Source organism: Triticum dicoccoides, chromosome 4A, assembly GCF_002162155.2.
Source record: "Triticum dicoccoides isolate Atlit2015 ecotype Zavitan chromosome 4A, WEW_v2.0, whole genome shotgun sequence".
In the NCBI taxonomy this organism is placed as follows: Eukaryota; Viridiplantae; Streptophyta; class Magnoliopsida; order Poales; family Poaceae; genus Triticum; species Triticum dicoccoides.
Window position 1 is genome coordinate 544171295 of NC_041386.1, and position 21509 is coordinate 544192803.

Below are 21509 nucleotides of genomic sequence, written 5' to 3' on the forward strand. Positions count from 1 at the left end.
TGTTTCATCCTAAACAGTGAGGTTAACTTGCTCAAACATGCACGAAAATGGTGCAAATGGATTCCTTGAATTTTTCTGATAATTTTTCATATATAAATTATTTCATTTGGAGTTATAGATAATTTTCTATGATTTTTAGAAGTTTTGGGCATTTTCTGGAATTAAAAAATCATTTAAGATTTATTTAAATTCCAAAAAAGGATTACTGCATCAGCCTGACATCATCATGACGTCAGCAGGTCAATAGGGCACTGTCCAGGTCAAACCTGACCAGTGGGACCCACTGGTCAGTGACCCTGAGACACTTAGTGTCACAGACAGGTGGGTCCGGTCAACGACCACGTGAGCGAGGTCAACACCGACGCGTGGGGCCACTGTGTTAAGATTTAAACTTAACTATTTTGTTAGTTGGTTAGTTAGGCAGTGGGGCCCGCATGTCAGCGACTGTGGTTGGTACTTAGTAGTGTGGTTAGGCACTAATTAAGCCGGCCACGTCAGCACGCCGGAGTTTGGCCGGTGGCGACCTCAAGCCGCGGCGGAGTCCGCTCGGGATTGAGCTATGGGCGACGGTTTCGGGCAAGGTTTGCGGCTATGGGTTGCTGGCACACACGCGCATCCAGTGGTGGCCACCGGAGGGAGCGAAGTGGACTGTAGCGACGGTGGCGATGACGAGTGCGGTCGCCGGAGTTCGGCCAACAATGGTTTGGGTGATGCGGGGCACGAAAGGAGCCGTGGTTGGTCGAGTTCGACTCGAGGGAGTGCGGTGAGTGCAGCCATGAGCTCGGACGCGAGCATGCGCGTCCGTAGTAACGGTGGTGACATGGCCGGCGGCAGGGAGATCTCGACCTCGACGGTGGCCTAGTTAGGGCGTGCTATCGAAGAAGGGGACAGGGGAAAGCGATCAGGGGCTCACTGGGGGGCGGAGGAGAAGGCCAGCGGGCTCGGGGACGCGTCGAAGCGGAAGCACGGTCGCCGGCGATCTCGGTGACCCGAGGAGGAAGAAGATGTCGGGGCGGCGCTCCGAGGCTCTTCTCGTCATGTGGCTCGGTGGAGACGGCGTATGGGTCAACGACGGAGCTCAAGGTCACGTCGGAGAGGCATGGGGAAGGCTGTGGTCGCTTTGGTGCTTGTTGGCAGTCTCTGCACCCACGGACAGAGGGAAGGGAGGAAGCAGAGGAGGGGATGAGGGCGAGGGAGAGTGAGAGGAAGTCGGGGGAGCTGCGTGGCGTCGTCCAGAAGCATCCGAGCGAGCAGGCAGAGAGGAGGTGGCGCTTGGAGGGCGCGCGTGCGGCGAGCACACGCTCGGCGTCCTATTGGCACAAGGTTGAAGACAACCTTGCCCCTGGTGGGCTGGGCTGGCTTTGCCCAGCTGGGCTGCTACAAAGGTGGACCGGTTGGGGCGCCAGGTAAGCCTAGGTAACTCCTCTGTCTCTCTCTTTTATTCCTGTTACCTTTTCTAATTTCTATTTTGTTTTCTTTGTTCTGATTTAGTTTAGGAACTAAATCATTTTAGATAATTCTGAAAATTATTTTGGTGGATAACTGAATTATTTCAGGCTCCACAAATAACTTCAGAATATTTGGACCATTTAAAAAATATATATATAGCATTTAAACGGCTCCAATTCAAATACTTTTGTGTTAATTCAAAAATCCAAAGATGACCTAGGAATATATCCATCATTTTTGGGAGAGGTTTTCACCTTAACCAGAAATCATGAACTTTTCTTAGGGACATTTTGGGTTTATTGAAAAAGATTTTAATCAAGCCTAGATGGACTGATTTAGTGCTAGGGTTTGAACAATCCCCATTTCAAGTTTAAATGGAATTTAATCATGATGCAAGACGATGATGCAAATGCTAGGGCTGTGACAGAGGCGCCCCCAGGACTACCTCCCCTTGGCTCGGTGCCTTTTTAGACAACACCTCGACGTTGTCCGTAGGTCAAGGTGTGGAGGCGGTCGGAAGTGAATCGCTATTCATATCCGACGAGTCCAAAGAACCGTCCGACGAAGATACGTCAAGACGGGCTCGGGACGGACTGCATAATCATATTCGGCGTAATAAGCAGTGCAATAAAACATACCATGAATTACTATGGTATCTGGATACTTACGACTTCGCCAGGCGCTTCTCCCTGGGTAACCACTCATCACCGTTGTAGGCAGACGTCGTGGAGCAGTCCGGAAGGAGGGTCCTTCCCTTCTTGGACCCTTCGGCCTCCCCGGTTGGGGCGGCCTTCCTTTTATTGTCTCCCCCGGCTGGGGGAGGGACTTTCCTCTTCCTCCTCCTCATTTTCGTGGGAGGAGGGTGCGTCGGAGTTATCAGACGATGAGTCCGATATAACCTTGCACCGGAGACCCTTTCGGGTCCCCGTGGCCTTCTTCTTGGCCTTCTTCGCCGGCACCTCGTAAGGCGCCGGAACCAGCATCTCCGTTAGGAGAGCATCTGCAGGATCTTCAGGCAGGGGGGGGGCTGGGCAATTGATCCGCTCCGCTGTCTCCACCCAGTCCTGTTAATGGCATGGAAGGTTAGATCCCGCACATGATTAAAACTGGGGCAAATAAATATCCTGTGAGATACAAAAACTTACGGGATTGGCGTGGCGCTTTCCGCTGAGTCCGAGGTCCTCGGTAAGGGGAGAAGGTACCTCAGCTCCCTTGAACAGCACCTTCCAGACGTCCTTGTGCATCGTGTCGAAGAGCTCTCGCAGCGTCTGGTGCTCGGCCGGGTCGAACTCCCACAAATTGAAAACCCGTCGTTGACACGGGAGAATCCGGCGGAAGAGCATGACTTGGACCACGTTGACGAGCTTGATTTTCTTGCTCATCATGTTCTTGATGCAGGTCTGGAGTCCGGTCAGCTCTATCGGGGAACCCCAGGACAAGCCCTTCTCTTTCCAGGAGGTGAGTCGTGTGGGGATTCCGGATCAAAATTCGGGGGCCGCCACACAGTTGGTGTCGCGCGGCTCGGTGATGTAGAACCACCCCGATTGCCACCCCTTTATGGTCTCCACATAGGAGCGTTCCAGCCAGGTGACGTTAGGTATTTTTCCCACCATGGCGCATCCGCACTCCGCTTGCTGACCGACCACCACCTTCGGTTTAACATTGAAGGTCTTCAGCCACAGGCCGAAGTGGGGCCTGATGCGGAGGAAGGCCTCGCACATGACGATAAATGCCGAGATGTTGAGGATGAAATTGGGGGCCAGATCGTGAAAATCCAGCCCGTAGTAGAACATGAGCCCGCGGAAAAACGGGTGAAGGGGAAATCCCAGTCCGCGGACAAAGTGGGTAAGGAAACCTACCCTCTCATGGGGTGCGGGCATAGGGATGATTTGCCCCGCATCTGGCAGCCGGTGCGCGATGTCCGCGGCCAGATATCCGGCTTCCCGTAGCTTTGTGATGTGCTCCTCCGTGACGGACGATACCATCCACTTACCTCCCGCTCCGGACATGCTTGGAGTGGTTTGAGAAGAAAGACGCGAACTTGGGCGCTGGAGCTCGAGTGCGTGAGAATGGATAAGCAAGGAGGAAGAAGGCATGGGGAAAAAGGGTGAATCTTTGTCCTTTTATAAGGGCGGAAGAGGTGATGCACCTCCCCACTTACCTGATAAAATCGCTTATTCCCCGAACATCGTAATTGATGGCACGGTTGGGTTACCCATACCCGTATTGATGAGAATCCCGTAATAAGGGGGACATGATCTCTGCTTCGACAAGACGTGTCAAGAAAACCACCTCACAATATGTGCAGTGCTGGTCGAGAAAAACGGTTCGAATAATGGCCGGGCCATGGCATGATTTCATGTTGCAAAAACATGTCAGCAGATCAGATTTGTGGAAATATTATTCTCTCTATGGTGGTATGTGGAACTTGTTTTGCAGAACCGGACACTATCCTTGTGTTCAAAATCTTCCATGGAGTATTCGGAGGAAGAACCCGCCTTGCAATGTCGAAGACAAATCTGCGCGTCGGACTCATCGTCATTGAAGCCTGGTTCAGGGGCTACTGAGGGAGTCCTAGATTAGGGGGTCTTCGGACAGCCGGACTATATCCTTTGGCCGGACTGTTGGACTATGAAAATACAAGATTGAAGACTTCGTCCCATGTCCAGATGGGACTTTCCTTGGCGTGGAAGGCAAGCTTGGCAATATGGATATGCAGATCTCCTCCCTTGTAACCGACTCTGTGTAACCCTAGCTCCCTCCAGTGTCTATATAAACCGGAGGGTTTAGTCCATAGGACAACATACAATCATACCATAGGCTAGCTTCTAGGGTTTAGCCTCTACGATCTCGTGGTAGATCAACTCTTGTAATACTCATATCATCAAGATCAATCAAGCAGGACGTAGGGTATTACCTCCATCGAGAGGGCCCAAACCTGGATAAACATCGTGTCCCCTGCCTCCTGTTACCATCCACCTTAGACGCATAGTTTGGGACCCCCTACCCGAGATCCGCCGGTTTTTACACCGACATTGGTGCTTTCATTAAGAGTTCCACTGTGCCGTCACCATAAGGCTTGATGGCTCCTTCGATCATCGGTAATGATGCGGTCCAGGGTGAGGTTTTCCTCCCCGGACAGATCCTCGTATTCGGCGGCTTCGCACTGCGGGCCAACTTGCTTGGCCATCTGGAGCAGATCAAGAGCTACGCCCCTGGCCATCAGGTCAGGTTCGGAAACCTAAAGTACACTGCCGACATCCGCGGAGACTTGATCTTCGACGGATTCAAGCCCATGTCAGGTGCGCCGCACGATCACGACGAGCATGATTTAGCTCTACCGTCGGACAGTGTTCGGGAGATCACACCTACAACTACTCCAGCCTTCAATCCAGAGCAAATTGAGCCATCCGAGGACGGAGGGATAGACCCCTCCATGGAGGCTGCACTCTCAGTGGCGATGGAGCCGGATACTGACTTCACCCCTTACGAGAGTCGTGTTGCCGAACCACTGGATTCGTCTCCGGCCACAGACTCCGAGCCGCCTGCATCCGTGCCTATCGAATCCGATTGGGCGCCGAACATGGAGTTCACCTCCGCGGATATCTTTCAGCACTCGCCTTTCGACGATGTGCTAAATTTATTAAGGTCTCTCTCCTTGTCAGGGGATCCTTGACCGAACTATGTCCAGCTAGAATGGGATGCGGACGACGAAGAAATTCGCTGCCCACCCACCACCCACTTAGTAGCCACTGTCAACGATTTAACCAACATGCTCGACTTCGACTCCGAAGACATCGACGGTATGGACGACGATGCAGGAGACGAACAGGAACCACCGCCCTCAATGTGCTGGACCGCCACATCATCATACGATATATACATGGTGGACACCCCCAAAAAAGGTAATGGCGACGAGGCGGCGGAGGATGACCCCTCCAAGAAGCTACCCAAGCGCCAACGTTAGTGGCGCCGCTCTAAGTCTAGCAATAGCAAAAGTAGTGATACTGGCACAAGAGACAAATAACACTCCAGATAGTGCCGAAGATAACAACAATCCCCTCCAGCATGATGTAGAGCAGGAGGGTGAACAAGCTAGCCCTCCAGAGCAGGCAGCAGATGGAGAATCGAAGGAGGACAATTACATGCCTCTCTCCGAAGACGCGGTGAGCCTCAGCGACAAAGAATTTATCGTGCCTGAGGATCTCGTCGAGCAGGAGCGCTTCAAGCGCCAGCTTATGGCCACAACAAATAGCTTGAAGAAAAAGCAACAACAGCTTCAAGCTGATCAAGACTTGCTAGCAGACAGATGGATCAAAGTCCTTGCGGCCGAGGAATACGAACTCGAGTGCCCCTCCAAGAGTTACCAAAAGCGCAGGTTGCTACCTAACCTCGAGGAGGAAGCATTGAAACCTACGTCACCAGTGTACGATGCGGCTGACCGGCCACCTCGTGGCCGAGCCAGAGAGGCATTTCAGCCTGAAGTTCAGCCTGCACCCCGCCGCCACTCAAACAAAAATACCAAGGCCCAGGGCAACACACGGGACCTGCGAGACGTATTGGACAGCAGGGCAAAACATGCAAGGTCGATATACGGGTCACGGGGGCGCGCGCCAACGTGGGACGATGACCGTCACATCGGATACACTAAAAGTAAATCCGGCTGGGCCGAATACAGCAGACAAGACTCATATGAGCTGCGTCGTGATATAGCCCAGCACAGAGGCGCCGTACACCCCCTATGCTTCACTGATGAAGTTATGGATCACAAATTCCCAGAGGGTTTTAAACCCGTAAATATCGAATCGTATGATGGTACAACAGATCCCGCTCTATGGATTGAGGATTTTCTCCTCCACATCCACATGGCCCACGGTGATGATCTGCATGCCATCAAGTACCTCCCACTAAAACTCAAAGGACCAGCTCGGCATTGGCTGAATAGCTTGCCAGCAGACTCCGTCGGCAGTTGGGAGGATCTGGAAGACGCATTCCTTGACAACTTCCAAGGCACTTATGTGCGACCATCGGATGCTGATGACTTGAGCCATATAACTCAGCAACCAGGGGAATCGGCCAGGCTATTCTGGACACGGTTCCTAACTAAGAAAAACCAAATTGTCGGCTGTCCAGATGCAGAGGCCTTAGCGGCATTCAAGCATAACATCCGTGACGAGTAGCTCGCCCGGCACCTCGGCCAGGAGAAGCCGAAGTCTATGGCAGCCCTCACGACACTCATGACCCGCTTTTCCGCGGGCGAGGATAGCTGGCTGGCTCGCAGCAACAACACATCAAGGAATCCGAGCACTTCGGATACCAAAGATGACAATGGTAGACCACGTCGTAACAGACAAAAGCGTCGCAACAACGGCTATAACACCGATGATACAATAGTCAATGCCGGATTCAGAGGCTCTAGATCCGGTCAGCGGAAAAAGGCATTCAAAAGAAGTACTCCCGGCCCGTCCAGTTTGGATCGCATACTTGATCGCTCGTGTCAAATCCATGGCACCCCCGATAAGCCAGCCATTCACACCAACAGAGAATGCTGGGTGTTCAAGCTGGCCGGCAAGTTAAATGTCGAAAACAAGGACAAGGGGCTGCATAGTGATGACGAGGAGGAGCCCCGGCCGCCGAACACGGGAGGACAGAAGAGGTTCCCCCCACAAGTGAAGACGGTGAACATGATATACGCAACCCACATTCCCAAGAGGGAACGGAAGTGTGCACTATGGGATGTCTATGCGATGGAGCCCGTTGCCCCAAAGTTCAACCCATGGTCCGCTTGTCCGATCACCTTCGATCGCAAGGACCACCCCAATAGTATCCGTCATGGCGGATCCGCCGCACTGGTCCTAGACCCCATCATCGACGGATTTCACCTCACTCGAGTCCTTATGGACGGCGGCAATAGCCTGAACTTGCTCTATCAGGATACAGTGCGCAAAATGGATATAGATCCCTCGAGGATCAAACCCACCAAAACCACCTTTAAGGGCGACATCCCAGGTGTAGAGGCCCATTGCATGGGCTCAATCACACTGGAAGTGGTCTTCGGATCTCCGGACAACTTCCGAAGCGAGGAGTTAATCTTCGAAGTCGTCCCATTTCGCAGTGGCTATCACGCACTGCTCGGGCGAACCGCATTTGCAAAATTCAATACGGTACCGCATTACGCATACCTCAAGCTCAAGATGCTAGGACCTATGGGGGTCATAACAGTCAATGGAAACACAGAACATTCGCTCCGCACAGAAGAGCACACTCCGGCCCTCGCAGCAGAAGCACAAAGCAGCCTTTTAAGGCAAACCACCAATTCGGCGATACAACCCCCGGACACCGTCAATTGAGTCCAGAGTAAACTGCAACAGGATCGCCTGGCACGTTCAGAGATCGCCTAGCAATTCGGCCCCCGTCCCGGTCCCAGTCAAGCGACGAAATCCGTGCCGCGTGTACATAATTACGCACTGAAAATACCATGGGCATAGGCAGGGGCACGATCAGGGCACGTCCCACAATGTGGCTCAACCGCCTTAGGGGCTGTATACCTTTATCATTTTTTCTCTTTCAGGACCTTACTCTCTAGAAGCCCTTTCCGGCAATACGATTGCCGGACACATTACGGGAAGGAACAACCAAGGAGGCAAGAAGCTAAGATGTACGAGGGAACCCCAGGTGGTCTCTAATAATAATTGATATACCCGCTTTTTACTATCCATACGCAGCTTGCCCTTGGATAGGACATGTCAAATAGTCTTATTTTCTGCTTATTGCACTACTTGTATCAGTACGCTTCGACGCATTATTTAAATAACAATGCATAGCACTAGTCTATTATTGCATTATCCATCCCTTTTTTCTTATATGTTCATTTACAACAACTTGCACCCGTACATTCTGGTACGGTCAGTACGCCAGGGGATTTCGTTTACCCCATAATACGGCGTGAGAAGTCCGAATACTTTCGACAATGCGGCACCCCGAACTTATAGCACTATATGCATCGCTCCGAATCATGTCTTGGGTCAATAGTTGGGTTTGCCCAGCTCCCATGTTTTGGTACCTTACGTTCCGCTATATCGGCTAAGGTAGCGCTGGGAGAACTACTGCGATTGTGTCCCGGTTCTTCCGGACGAGCACCTCAGTAGAGAAAGCCGAAAACTGACTGTCATGATAAGGCGAGAGCTGGTCGCTGTTCGAGAGGTCTCAAGTCCTTAAAGACTTTTTCCGCTTCGGGCGAGGAGTCGGCCTTGTCCGACTTAGGCGTATATAGCACCCCCAATTCGGCCTTCTGAATACTAGGGGCTTCGCCAAAATTTAAAATTGTAGACTTCTATGGCTAAGTGAGAGTGATAAAACCTTATAGTCTGATTGCCTGGTTCGTTGTGCTGAACACCTCCCTCGAAGGACCCAAAATTGGGATAAAGAGTGCTCAGGTTTATCCCGAACACCCCAGTACTAGTTACGTGGGGGCAGAAGCCGACGACTGGTCAACTCTCAGATTTTATAAACGAACGCACAGAAGGTAGTATTATAAATTCAAAAAGCGTTGCATAGCGCAAATGAACTCGTCTCATATTACAGGATCACATGAGCCCGTTCATTCAAAAATTACATCTCTGGCGCATTCCTCCGCCACAAGGCAGGAACCCTTCAGGACACTGTCATAATACATTTCGGGGCAGCGATGCTCCTTGCCCTCCGGCGGCCCCTCCTTCACCAGCTTCACGGCATCCAGCTTCGCCCAGTGCACCTTCGCCCGGGCAAAAGCCCTGCGTGCACCCTCGATGCAGACGGACCGCTTTATGACATCAAGCCATGGGCAGGCATCCACAAACCGCCGCACCAGACCGAAGTAGCTGCTAGGCAGGGGATCGCTAGGCCACGTCCGAACTATAAGACCCTTCATGGCCTGTTCGGCTGCCTTGTGAAGCTCGACCAGTTGCAGCGGGGTCCTATTGGAAACTAAGGGATATTAAGGCCTTCTTTTAATAGAGTACCGGACCAAAGCATTAGCACTTAGTGAATACATGAACTCCTCAAAGTACGATCATCACCGGTAAGTATCCCAATTATTGGTACTTCGGGGTTAACAGATCATAACACATAATAGGTGACTATTGACTTGCAATATAGGATTAAGTACTCACATATATTCATGCAACATAATAGGTTCAGATCTGAAATCATGGCACTCGGGCCCTAGTGACAAGCATTAAGCATAGAAAAGTCATAGCAACATCAATCTCAGAACAAAGTGGATACTAGGGATCAAACCCTAACAAAACTAACGCGATTACATGATAAATCTCATCCAACCCATCACCGTCCAGCAAGCCTACGATGGAATTACTCATGCATGGCGGTGAGCATCATGAAATTGGTGATGGAGTAAGGTTGATGATGATGATGGCGATGGATTCCCCTCTCGGGAGCCCCAAACGGACTCCAGATCAGCCCTCCCGAGAGAGATTAGGGCTTGGCGGTGGCTCCATATTGTAAAACGTGATGAATCCTTCTCCCTGATTTTTTTCACCCAGAACGTGAATATATAGAGTTGGAGTTGAGGTCGGTGGAGCATCATGGGGCCCACGAGGTAGGGGGCACGCCCCCCACCCTCGTGGACAAGGTGTGGGCCCCCTGACGTAGATTCTTTCGCCTGTATTTTTTATATATTCCAAACGTATTCTCCGTGAAGTTTCAGGTCATTCCGAGAACTTTTATTTATGCACAAAAATAACACCATGGCAATTCTGCCCAAAACAGCGTCAGTCCGGGTTAGTTCCATTCAAATCATGCAAGTGAGAGTCCAAAACAAGGTCAAAAGTGTTTGGAAAAGTAGATATGATGGAGACGTATCAACTCCCCGAAACTTAAACCTTTGCTTTTCCTCAAGCAATTTAGAAACTGAAAGTGATAAAGAAAAACTTTTACAAACTCTGTTTGATCTTGTTGTTGTAAATATGTAAAGCCAGCATTCAAGTTTTCAGCAAAGATTATGAACTAACCATATTCACAATAACTTTTAGGTCTCATGTTTACTCATATCAATGGCATAATCAACTAGCGAGCAATAATAATAAACCTCGGATGACAACAGTTTCTCAAAACAATCATAATATGATATAAAAAGTTGGTATCTCGCTAGCCCTTTCTGTGACTGCAAAACATAAATGCAGAGCACCTCTGAAGATCAAGGACTGACTAAACATTGTAATTCATGGTAAAAGAAATCCAGTCACAGTCATACTCAATGTAAACTAATAGTAATGCATGCAAATGATAGCGGTGCTCTCCAACTGGTGCTTTTTAATAAGAGGATGATGACTCAACATAAAAGTAATGGATAGGCCCTTCGCAGAGGGAAGTAGGGATTTGTAGAGGTGCCAGAGCTCGATTTTGAAATAAAGATGAATAAAATTCTGAGTGGTATATTTTCATTGTCAACATAACAACCGAGAGATCTCGATATCTTCCATGCTACACAAATTATAGGTGGTTCCCAAACAGAATGGTAAAGTTTATACTCCCCCTAACATCAACAAACATCAATCCATGGCTTGACCGAAACAACGGGTGCCTCCAACTAACAACAATCTTGGGGGAGTTTTGTTTGCAATTATTTTAATTTAAGCATGGGACTGGGCATCCCGGTTACTGCTACCTCTTGAGCACTACGTTGGTTTTCCCTTGAAGAGGAAATAGTGATGTAGCAAAGTAGCATAAGTATTTCCCTCGGTTTTTGAGAACCAAGGTATCAATCCAGTAGGAGGCCACGCACGAGTCCCTCGCACCTACACAAACAAATAAACTCCTCGCAACCAACGCAATAAAGGGGTTGTCAATCCCTTCACGGTCACTTACAAGAGTGAGATCTGATAGATATGATAAGATAATATTTTTGGTATTTTTATGATAAAGATGCAAAGTAAAATAAAAGGCAAAATAAATAACTAAGTATTGGAAGATTAATATGATGGAGAATAGACCTGGGGGCCATAGGTTTCACTAGTGGCTTCTCTCGAGAGCATAAGTATTATGGTGGGTAAACAAATTACTGTTGAGCAATTGACAGAATTGAGCATAGTTATGAGAATATCTAGGTATGATCATGTATATAGGCATCACGTCCGAGACAAGTAGACCGACTCCTGCCTGCATATACTACTATTACTCCACACATCGACCGCTATCCAGCATGCATCTAGAGTATTAAGTTCAAAAGAATAGAGTAACGCTTTAAGCAAGATGACATGATGTAGAGGGATAAACTCATGCAATATGATATAAACCCCATCTTGTTATCCTCGATGGCAACAATACAATACGTGCCTTGCTGCCCCTACTGTCACTGGGAAAGGACACTGCAAGATTCAACCCAAAGCTAAGCACTTCTCCCATTGCAAGAAAGATCAATCTAGTAGGCCAAACCAAATTGATAATTCAAAGAGACTTGCAAAGATAACCAATCATACATAAAAGAATTCAGAGAGGATTCAAATATTGTTCATAGATAAACTTGATCATAAACCCACAATTCATCGGTCTAAACAAACACACCGCAAAAGAAGATTACATTGAATAGATCTCCACAAGAGAGGGGGAGAACTTTGTATTGAGATCCAAAAAGAGAGAAGAAGCCATCTAGCTAATAACTATGGACCCGAAGGTCTGAAGTAAACTACTCACACTTCATCGGAGAGGCTATGGTGTTGATGTAGAAGCCCTCCATGATCGATGCCCCCTCCGGCGGAGCTCCGGAAAAGGCCCCAAGATGGGATCTCACGGATACAGAAAGTTGCGGCGGTGGAATTAGGGTTTTGGCTCCGTATCTGGTAGTTTGGGGGTACGTAGGTATATATATAGGAGGAAGAAGTACGTCGGTGGAGCAACATGGGCCCCACGAGGGTGGAGGGCGCGCCTGGGAGGGGGGGGGGAAGGCGCGCCCCCTACCTCGTGCCTTCCTGGTTGATGTCTTGACGTAGGGTCCAAGTCCTTTGGATCATGTTTGTTCCGAAAATCACGTTCCCGAAGGTTTCATTCTGTTTGGACTCTGTTTGATATTCTTTTTCTGCGAAACCCTAAAATAGGCAAAAAAACAGCAATTCTGGGCTGGGCCTCCGGTTAATAGGTTAGTCCCAAAAATAATATAAAAGTGATAATAAAGCCCAATAATGTCCAAAACAGGATATAATATAGCATGGAACAATAAAAAAATATAGATACATTGGAGACGTATCAAGCATCCCCAAGCTTAATTCCTGCTCATCCTCGAGTAGGTAAATGATAAAAATAGAACTTTTGATGTGGAATGCTACTTGGCATAATTTTAATGTATTTCTCTTAATTGTGGTATGAATATTCAGATCTGAAAGATTCAAGACAAAAGTTCAATATTGACATAGAAATAATAATACTTCAAGCATACTAACTAAGCAATTATGTCTTCTCAAAATAACATGGCCAAAGAAAGTTATCCCTACAAAATCATATAGTCTCGCTATGCTCCATCTTCACCACACAAAGTATTTAAATCATGCACAACCCCGATGGCAAGCCAAGCAATTGTTCATACTTTTGATGTTCTCAAACTTTTTCAATCTTCACGCAATACATGAGCGTGAGCCATGGACATAGCACTATATGTGGAATAGAATGGTGGTTGTGGAGAATACAAAAAGGGAGAAGATAGTCTCACATCAACTATGCGTATCAACGGGGCATGGAGATGCCCATTAATAGATATCAATGTGAGTGAGTAGGGATTGCCATGCAACGGATGCACTAGAGCTATAAGTATATGAAAGCTCAACAAAAGGAACTAAGTGGGTGTGCATCCAACTCGCTTGCTCACAAAGACCTAGGGCATTTTGAGGAAGCCCATTATTAGAATATACTAGCCAAGTTCTATAATGAAAAATTCCCACTAGTATATGAAAGTGATAACATAGGAGACTCTCTATCATGAAGATCATGGTGCTACTTTGAAGCACAAGTGTGGTAAAAGGATAGTAGCATTGTCCCTTCTCTACTATCCTTTTTCCACACTTGTGCTTCAAAGTAGCACCATGATCTTCATGATAGAGAGTCTCCTATGTTATCACTTTCATATACTAGTGGGAATTTTCATTATAGAACTTGGCTTGTATATTCCAATGATGGGCTTCCTCAAAATGCCCTAGGTCTACGTGAGCAAGCGAGTTGGATGCACACCCACTTAGTTCCTTTTGTTGAGCTTTCATATACTTATAGCTCTAGTGCATCCCTTGCATGGCAATCCCTACTCACTCACATTGATATCTATTGATGGGCATCTCCATAGCCCGTTGATACGCCTAGTTGATGTGAGACTATCTTCCCCCTTTTTTGTCTCCTCCACAACCGACATTCTATTCCACCTAAAGTGCTATGTCCATGGCTCATGCTCATGTATTGCGTGAAGATTGAAAAAGTTTGAGAACACCAAAAGTATGAAACAATTGCCTGGCTTGTCATCGGGGTTGTGCATGATTTAAATACTTTGTGTGGTGAAGATAGAGCATAGCCAGACTATGTGATTTTGTAGGGATAACTTTCTTTGGCCATGTTATTTTGAAGAGACATAATTGCTTAGTTAGTATGCTTGAAGTATTATTATTTCTATGTCAATATTGAACTTTTTTCTTGAATCTTTTGAATCTGAATATTCATACAACAATTAAGAAGAATTACATTGAAATTATGCCAAGTAGCACTCCACATCAAAAATTCTGTTTTTATCATTTACCTACTCAAGGACGAGCAGGAATTAAGCTTGGGGATGCTTAATACGTCTCCAACGTATCTATAATTTTTGATTATTCCATGCTATATTATATTCTGTTTTGGACACTATTGGGCTTTAATATACAATTTTATATTATTTTTGGGACTAACCTATTAACCGGAGGCCCAGCCTAGAATTGTTGTTTTTGCCTATTTTAGGGTTTCGCAGAAAAAGAATATCAAACGGAGTCCAAATGGAATGAAACCTTTCAGAATGTGATTTTCGGAACGAACATAATCCAGAGGACTTGGACCCTACGTCAACACATTTACCAGCAGGCCACGAGGTAGGGGGCGCGCCTACCCCCCTGGGCGCGCCCTCCACCCTCGTGGGCCCCCTGTTAATCCATCGACGTACTCCTTCCTCCTATATATACCTACGTACCCCCAAACTACCAGATAGGGAGCCAAAACCCTAATTCCACCGTCATAACTTTCTGTATCCACGAGATCCCATCTTGGGGCCTTTTCCGGAGCTCCGCCAAAGGGGGCATCGATCACGGAGGGCTTCTACATCAACACCATAGCCTCTCCGATGAAGTGTGAGTAGTTTACTTCAGACCTATGGGTCCATAGTTATTAGCTAGATGGCTTCTTCTCTCTTTTTGGATCTCAATACAAAGTTCTCCCCCTCTCTTGTGGAGATCTATTCGATGCAATCTTCTTTTGTGGTGTGTTTGTTGAGACCGATGAATAGTGGGTTTATGATCAAGTTTATCTATGAACAATATTTGAATCTTCTCTGAATTCTTTTATGTATGATTGGTTACCTTTGAAAGTATCTTCGAATTATCAGTTTGATTTGGCCTACTAGACTGGTCTTTCTTGCAATGGGAGAAGTGCTTAGCTTTGGGTTCAATCTTGCGGTGTCCTTTCCCACTGATAGTAGGGGCAAAAAGGCACGTATTGTATTGTTGCCATCGAGGATAACAAGATGGAATTTATTTCATATTGCATGAGTTTATCCCTCTACATCATGTCATCTTGCTTAAAGCGTTACTCTGTTCTTATGAACTTAATACTCTAGATGCATGCTGGATAGCGGTCGCTGTGTGGAGTAATAGTAGTAGATGCAGGCAGGAGTCGGTCTACTTGTCTCGGACGTGATGCCTATATACATGATCATACCTAGATATTCTCATAACTATGCTCAATTATGTCAATTGGTCAACGGTAATTTGTTTACCCACCGTCAATACTTATGCTCTTGAGAGAAGCAACTAGTGAAACCTATGGCCCCGGGGTCTATCTTCCATCATATTAATCTTCCAATACTTAGTTATTTCCTTTGCCTTTTATTTCACTTTGCATCTTTATCATAAAAATACCAAAAATATTATCTTATCATATCTATCATATCTCACTCTCGTAAGTGGCCATGTAGGGATTGACAACCCCTTATCGCATTGGTTGCGAGGGTTTATTTGTTTGTGTAGGTGCGAGGGACTCGTGCGTGGCCTCCTACTGGATTGATACCTTGATTCTCAAAAATTGAGGGAAATACTTACGCTACTTTGCTGCATCACCCTTTCCTCTTCAAGGGAAAACCAACGCAAGTGCTCAAGAGGTAGCAATCTTCATCTTTATTTTCATGGAAACTAGAAGAACACGCTTTCACAAAACAATCTTTCTTAGCACGCATCCTAGCGGTTCTTTCTTTGCACTCATCAATGGAAATTCTCATGGCTTTGAGAGACTCATTGATATCATGCTTAGGTGAAATAGATCTAAGTTTCAAGGAATCAACATCATGAGAAATTCTATCAACGTTCCTAGCCAACTCATCAATCTTAAGCAATTTTTCTTCAATCAAAGCATTGAAATTCTTTTGCGAAGTAATAAATTCTTTAATATTAGATTCAAAATCAGAGGGTATCTTATTAAAATTTCCATAAGAATTGTTGTAGGAATTACCATAATTATTAGAGGAATTACTAGGATATGCCCTAGGATTAAAGTTTCTCTATACGCATTATTACCAAAATTATTCCTACCAACAAAATTCACATCCATAGATTCAATATTATTCTCAATCAAAGTAGACAAAGGAATATCATTAGGATCATAAGAAACACTTTTATTAGCAAATAATTTCATAAGTTCATTCATCTTTCCACTCAAAACATTAATTTCTTCTATCGCATGCACTTTCTTATTAGTAGATCTTTCAGTGTGCCATTGAGAATAATTAACCATAATATTATCTAGCAGTTTAGTAGCTTCTCCTAAAGTGATTTCCATAAAAGTGCCTCCCGCAGCCGAATCTAAAAGATTTCTAGAAGCAAAATTCAATCCGGCATAAAAAATTTGTATAATCATCCATAAATTCAAACCATGTGTAGGGCAATTATGTATCATTAATTTCATCCTCTCCCAAGCTTGTGCAACATGTTCATGATCAAGTTGCTTAAAATTCATGATATCATTTCTAAGAGAGATGATCTTAGCAGGAGGAAAATACTTAGAGATAAAAGCATCTTTGCAATTATTCCACGAATCAATACTATTTTTAGGCAAAGACGAAAACCAAGCTTTAGCACGATCTCTAAGCGAAAAAGGAAATAGCTTCAATTTAACAATATCATTGTCCACATCTTTCTTCTATTGCATATCACACAAATCAACAAAGTTGTTTAGATGGGTAGCGCCATCTTCACTTGGAAGGCCGGAAAACGGATCTTTCATGACAAGATTCAACAAAGCAGCATTAATTTCACAAGATTCAGCATCGGTAAGAGGAGCAATCGGAGTGCTAATAAAATCATTGTTGTTGGTATTAGTAAAGTCACACAATTCGGTATTATCTTGAGCCATCGTGACAAGCAAGCAATCCAACACACAAGCAAACAAGAGATGGGCAAAAAGAGGCAAATAGAGAAAGAGAAGGGGGATGGAGAGAGAGGGCGAATAAAATGGCAAGGGTGAAGTGGGGGTGAGGAAAATGAGAGGAAAATGGCAAATAATGTAATGTGGGAGATAAGGGTTTGTGATGGGTACTTGGTATCTTGACTTTTGTGTAGACTCCCCGGCAACGGCGTCAGAAATCCTTCTTGCTACCTCTTGAGCACTGCGTTGGTTTTCCCTTGAAGAGGAAAGGGTGATGCAGCAAAGTAGCGTAAGTATTTCCCTCAGTTTTTGAGAACCAAGGTATCAATCCAGTAGGAGGCCACGCACGAGTCCCTCGCACCTACACAAACAAATAAACTCCTCGCAACCAACGCAATAAAGGGGTTGTCAATCCCTTCACGGTCACTTACGAGAGTGAGATTTGATAGATATGATAAGATAATATTTTTGGTATTTTCATGATAAAGATGCAAAGTAAAATAAAAGGAAAAATAAATAACTAAGTATTGGAAGATTAATATGATGGAGAATAGACCCGGGGGCCATAGGTTTCACTAGTGGCTTCTCTCGAGAGCATAAGTATTACGGTGGGTAAACAAATTACTATTGAGCAATTGACAGAATTGAGCATAGTTATGAGAATATCTAGATATGATCATGTATATAGGCATCACGTCCGAGACAAGTAGACCGACTCCTGCCTACATCTACTACTATTACTCCACACATCGACCGCTATCCAGCATGCATCTAGAGTATTAAGTTCAAAAGAACAGAGTAACGATTTAAGCAAGATGACATGATGTAGAGGGATAAACTCATGCAATATGATATAAACACCATCCTGTTATCCTCGATGGCAACAATACAATATGCACTTTGCTGCCCCTACTGTCACTGGGAAAGGACACCGCAAGATTGAACCCAAAGCTAAGCACTTCTCCCATTGCAAGCAACATCAATCTAGTAGGCCAAACCAAACTGATAATTCGAAGAGACTTTCAAAGATAACCAATCATACATAAAATAATTCAGAGAAGATTCAAATATTTTTCATAGATAAACTTGATCATAAACCCACAATTCATCGGTCTCAACAAACACACTGCAAAAAAAGATTACATCGAATAGATCTCCACAAGAGAGGGGGAGAACTTTGTATTGAGATCCAAAAAGAGAGAAGAAGCCATCTAGCTAATAACTATGGACCCGACGGTCTGAAGTAAACTACTCACACTTCATCGGAGAGGCTATGGTGTTGATGTAGGAGCCCTCCGTGATCGATGCCCCCTCCGGCGGAGCTCCGGAAAAGGCCCCAAGATGGGATCTCATGGATACAGAAAGTTGCGGCGGTGGAATTAGGGTTTTGGCTTCGTATCTGGTAGTTTGGGGGTACGTAGGTATATATATATATATATATATATATATATATATATATATATATATATATATATATATATATATATATGAGGAAGAAGTATGTTGGTGGAGCAACGTGGGCCCCACGAGGGTGGAGGGCGCGCCCCCCTACCTCGTGCCTTCCTGGTTGATGTCTTGACGTAGGGTCCAAGTCCTCTGGATCATGTTTGTTCCGAAAATCACATTCCCGAAGGTTTCATGCCGTTTGAACTCTGTTTGATATTCTTTTTCTGTGAAACCCTAAAATAGGCAAAAAATAGCAATTCTCGGTTGGGCCTCCGGTTAATAGGTTAGTCCCAAAAATAATATAAAAGTGTATAATAAAGCCCAGTAATGTCCAAAACAGGATATAATATAGCATGGAACAATCAAAAATTATAGATACGTTGGAGACGTATCAGTTACCAGTCATTTTCTCGTGTATGAGGAGCGGAGTCCACTCCTCGTGAGAATAACCCACCTAGCATGGAAGATATAGACATGCCTAGTTGATACATGAGCTATTCGAGCATACAAAACAGAATTTCATTTGAAGGTTTAGAGTTTGGCACATACAAATTTACTTGGAACGGCAGGTAGATACCGCATATAGGAAGGTACGGTGGACTCATACAGAATACTTTTGGGGTTTATGGAAGTGGATGCACAAGCAGTATTCCCGCCTAGTACAAGTGAAGGCTGGAAAGAGACTGGGAAGCGACCAACTAGAGAGCGACAACAGTCATGAACATGCATTAAAATTATTCAACACTAAGTGCAAGCATGAGTAGGATATAATTCACCATGAACATAAATATTATGGAGGCTATGTTGATTTTGTTTCAACTACATGCGTGAACATGTGCTAAGTCAAGCCATTCGAATCATTCAAAGGAGGATACCACCATATCATACCACATCACAACAATTTTAATAGCATGTTGGCAAGCAAGGTAAACCATTATAAGCTCCTAGAAAATTAAGCATGGCATGAGCAACTATAATCTCTAATTGTTATTGCAAACATGTTTCATTCATAATAGGCTGAATCGGGAACGATGAACTAATCATATTTACAAAAACAAGATAGGTCGAGTTCATACCAGCTTCTCTCATCTCAATCAGTCCATCATATATCGTCATTATTGCCTTTCACTTGCACGACCGAACGGTGTGGATAATAATAATAGTGCACGTGCATTGGACTAAGCTGGAATCTGCAAGCATTCAATACAAGGGAGAAGACAAGGTAATATGGGCTCTTGGTTAAATCAACAATAATGCATATGAGAGCCACTCAACATTTTCATCATAGTCTTCTCCTCTCGACCCCCAAAGAAAAGAAAAGAAACAAAATTATTTACATGGGAAAGCTCCCAACAAGCAAAAGAAGAATGAGAAATCGTCTTGGGTTTTCTTTTTAATTACTACTACTACACACATGGAAAGTAAACTAGCTAAAAGCTACAACTATTTTTTTTGTTTTTCTTAAGGTTTTTCAAACACACAAGAAGAAGGCTTAAAAAGAAATTAAACTAGCATGGATAGTACAATGAAAAAGTATGAGCACTGACAACTAGCATGAGTGTGCGAACATAAATGTAATGTCGGTGAGAAATGTGTACTCCCCCAAGCTTAGGCTTTTAGACTAAGTTGGTCTATGCCCATGGATCAAAATGGTCCTCTCCAGTGTACTGAGGAGGATCCTCGGGGTGCCACTGGTTGGCGATCTCCTCCGGATCCCACTGATAAACCGACTGCCGATAAGGATCAAGGGGTGGCTCTGACTCGGGCTCTGGGGAGCGTGTTTGCTCCCAATATGCATAAATGTCATCGGGCAGGATGATGTATGTGCCTGAATAAATGTTAAACAAAGAAGGTGCAGGTAGGGTAATAATCTGACAAGTCTTTTCAGTGAATACCGGGTTATAAATGAGTCTCTTCTCCTTATCATCGCGAATAAAATCATGTGCTACCCTACTTTTATAATCTAAGAAAATAGGGGGCAGCACCTTTTCTTCTTTCTCATAGTGTCTAATAGGTATCTCAAAATATTTAGCAAGACGCTTAGCAAAGATACCTCCAAAAATGGGGCCCTTTGTACGGTTCAGACTCAACCATTTAGCAACCATAGCACCTAAACTCAAAGTTCTATCATAGAGTAAAGCATGGCGCAAAATGGCGAGGTCAGGAGAACTAAGGCCCCCACTGTTCCCGCGGACAATTAAACATCTACTAACAAATATTGCATAGTAATGTAGAACAGGAAAATGTATGCTAGTAGTTCTTGCATCTGACACTTTTCTTGTTTCCCCTACAACAATCATATCAATAAATCCTGCCACATCCCTAGGATGTGGTTCCTCGACGCTGCCCTCAAAGGGCAACTTGCAAACCGCACAAAAATCATAAGTGACATCTTCTTATACTCATCATACAAATAAAAATCCATAGAAGGTGGTGACCTCCTAGCATGGAAATTGGTGACCTCCTAGCATGGAAATGAAAATTTTGCACAAAAATATTAGTGAGTAGGAGATACTGTTCGAGCTGGTCATGGAGGAAGTCGGTGAGGCCCGCATTCTCAGCCAAATAATAAAAGTCTTTATAAATCCTGGCTGCTCTCAAGAACTCATCACAAGGCCATTCGCACGGCCGAACCTCTGTAGTGCGAGGGAGATTATATTTGGGTTTCTTATTCTCTTCACTTTGCTTATCCTTTGAGCTTCGGCTCGAAGAGCCCCTCAACAATCTATTCCTCATTTCCTCTGAAAAAATTCTGACATTTTTAGTAACTCAAAATAAAAGTGAACCAAACTCAACAATATTGATAGCAACTACTCCCACAAGTGCCTAAAAGCCATATAATGCATTAAAACTACTTTTGACCACATAAATTTAACATGCAAGCTGAAGAACAGGGTCACCTAAGAAGCAAAAATTTGCAATAAATAAAGCACTAGAACAAAAACTAATTGGACCATTGGAGGAGTCACATACTGAAGAACAAT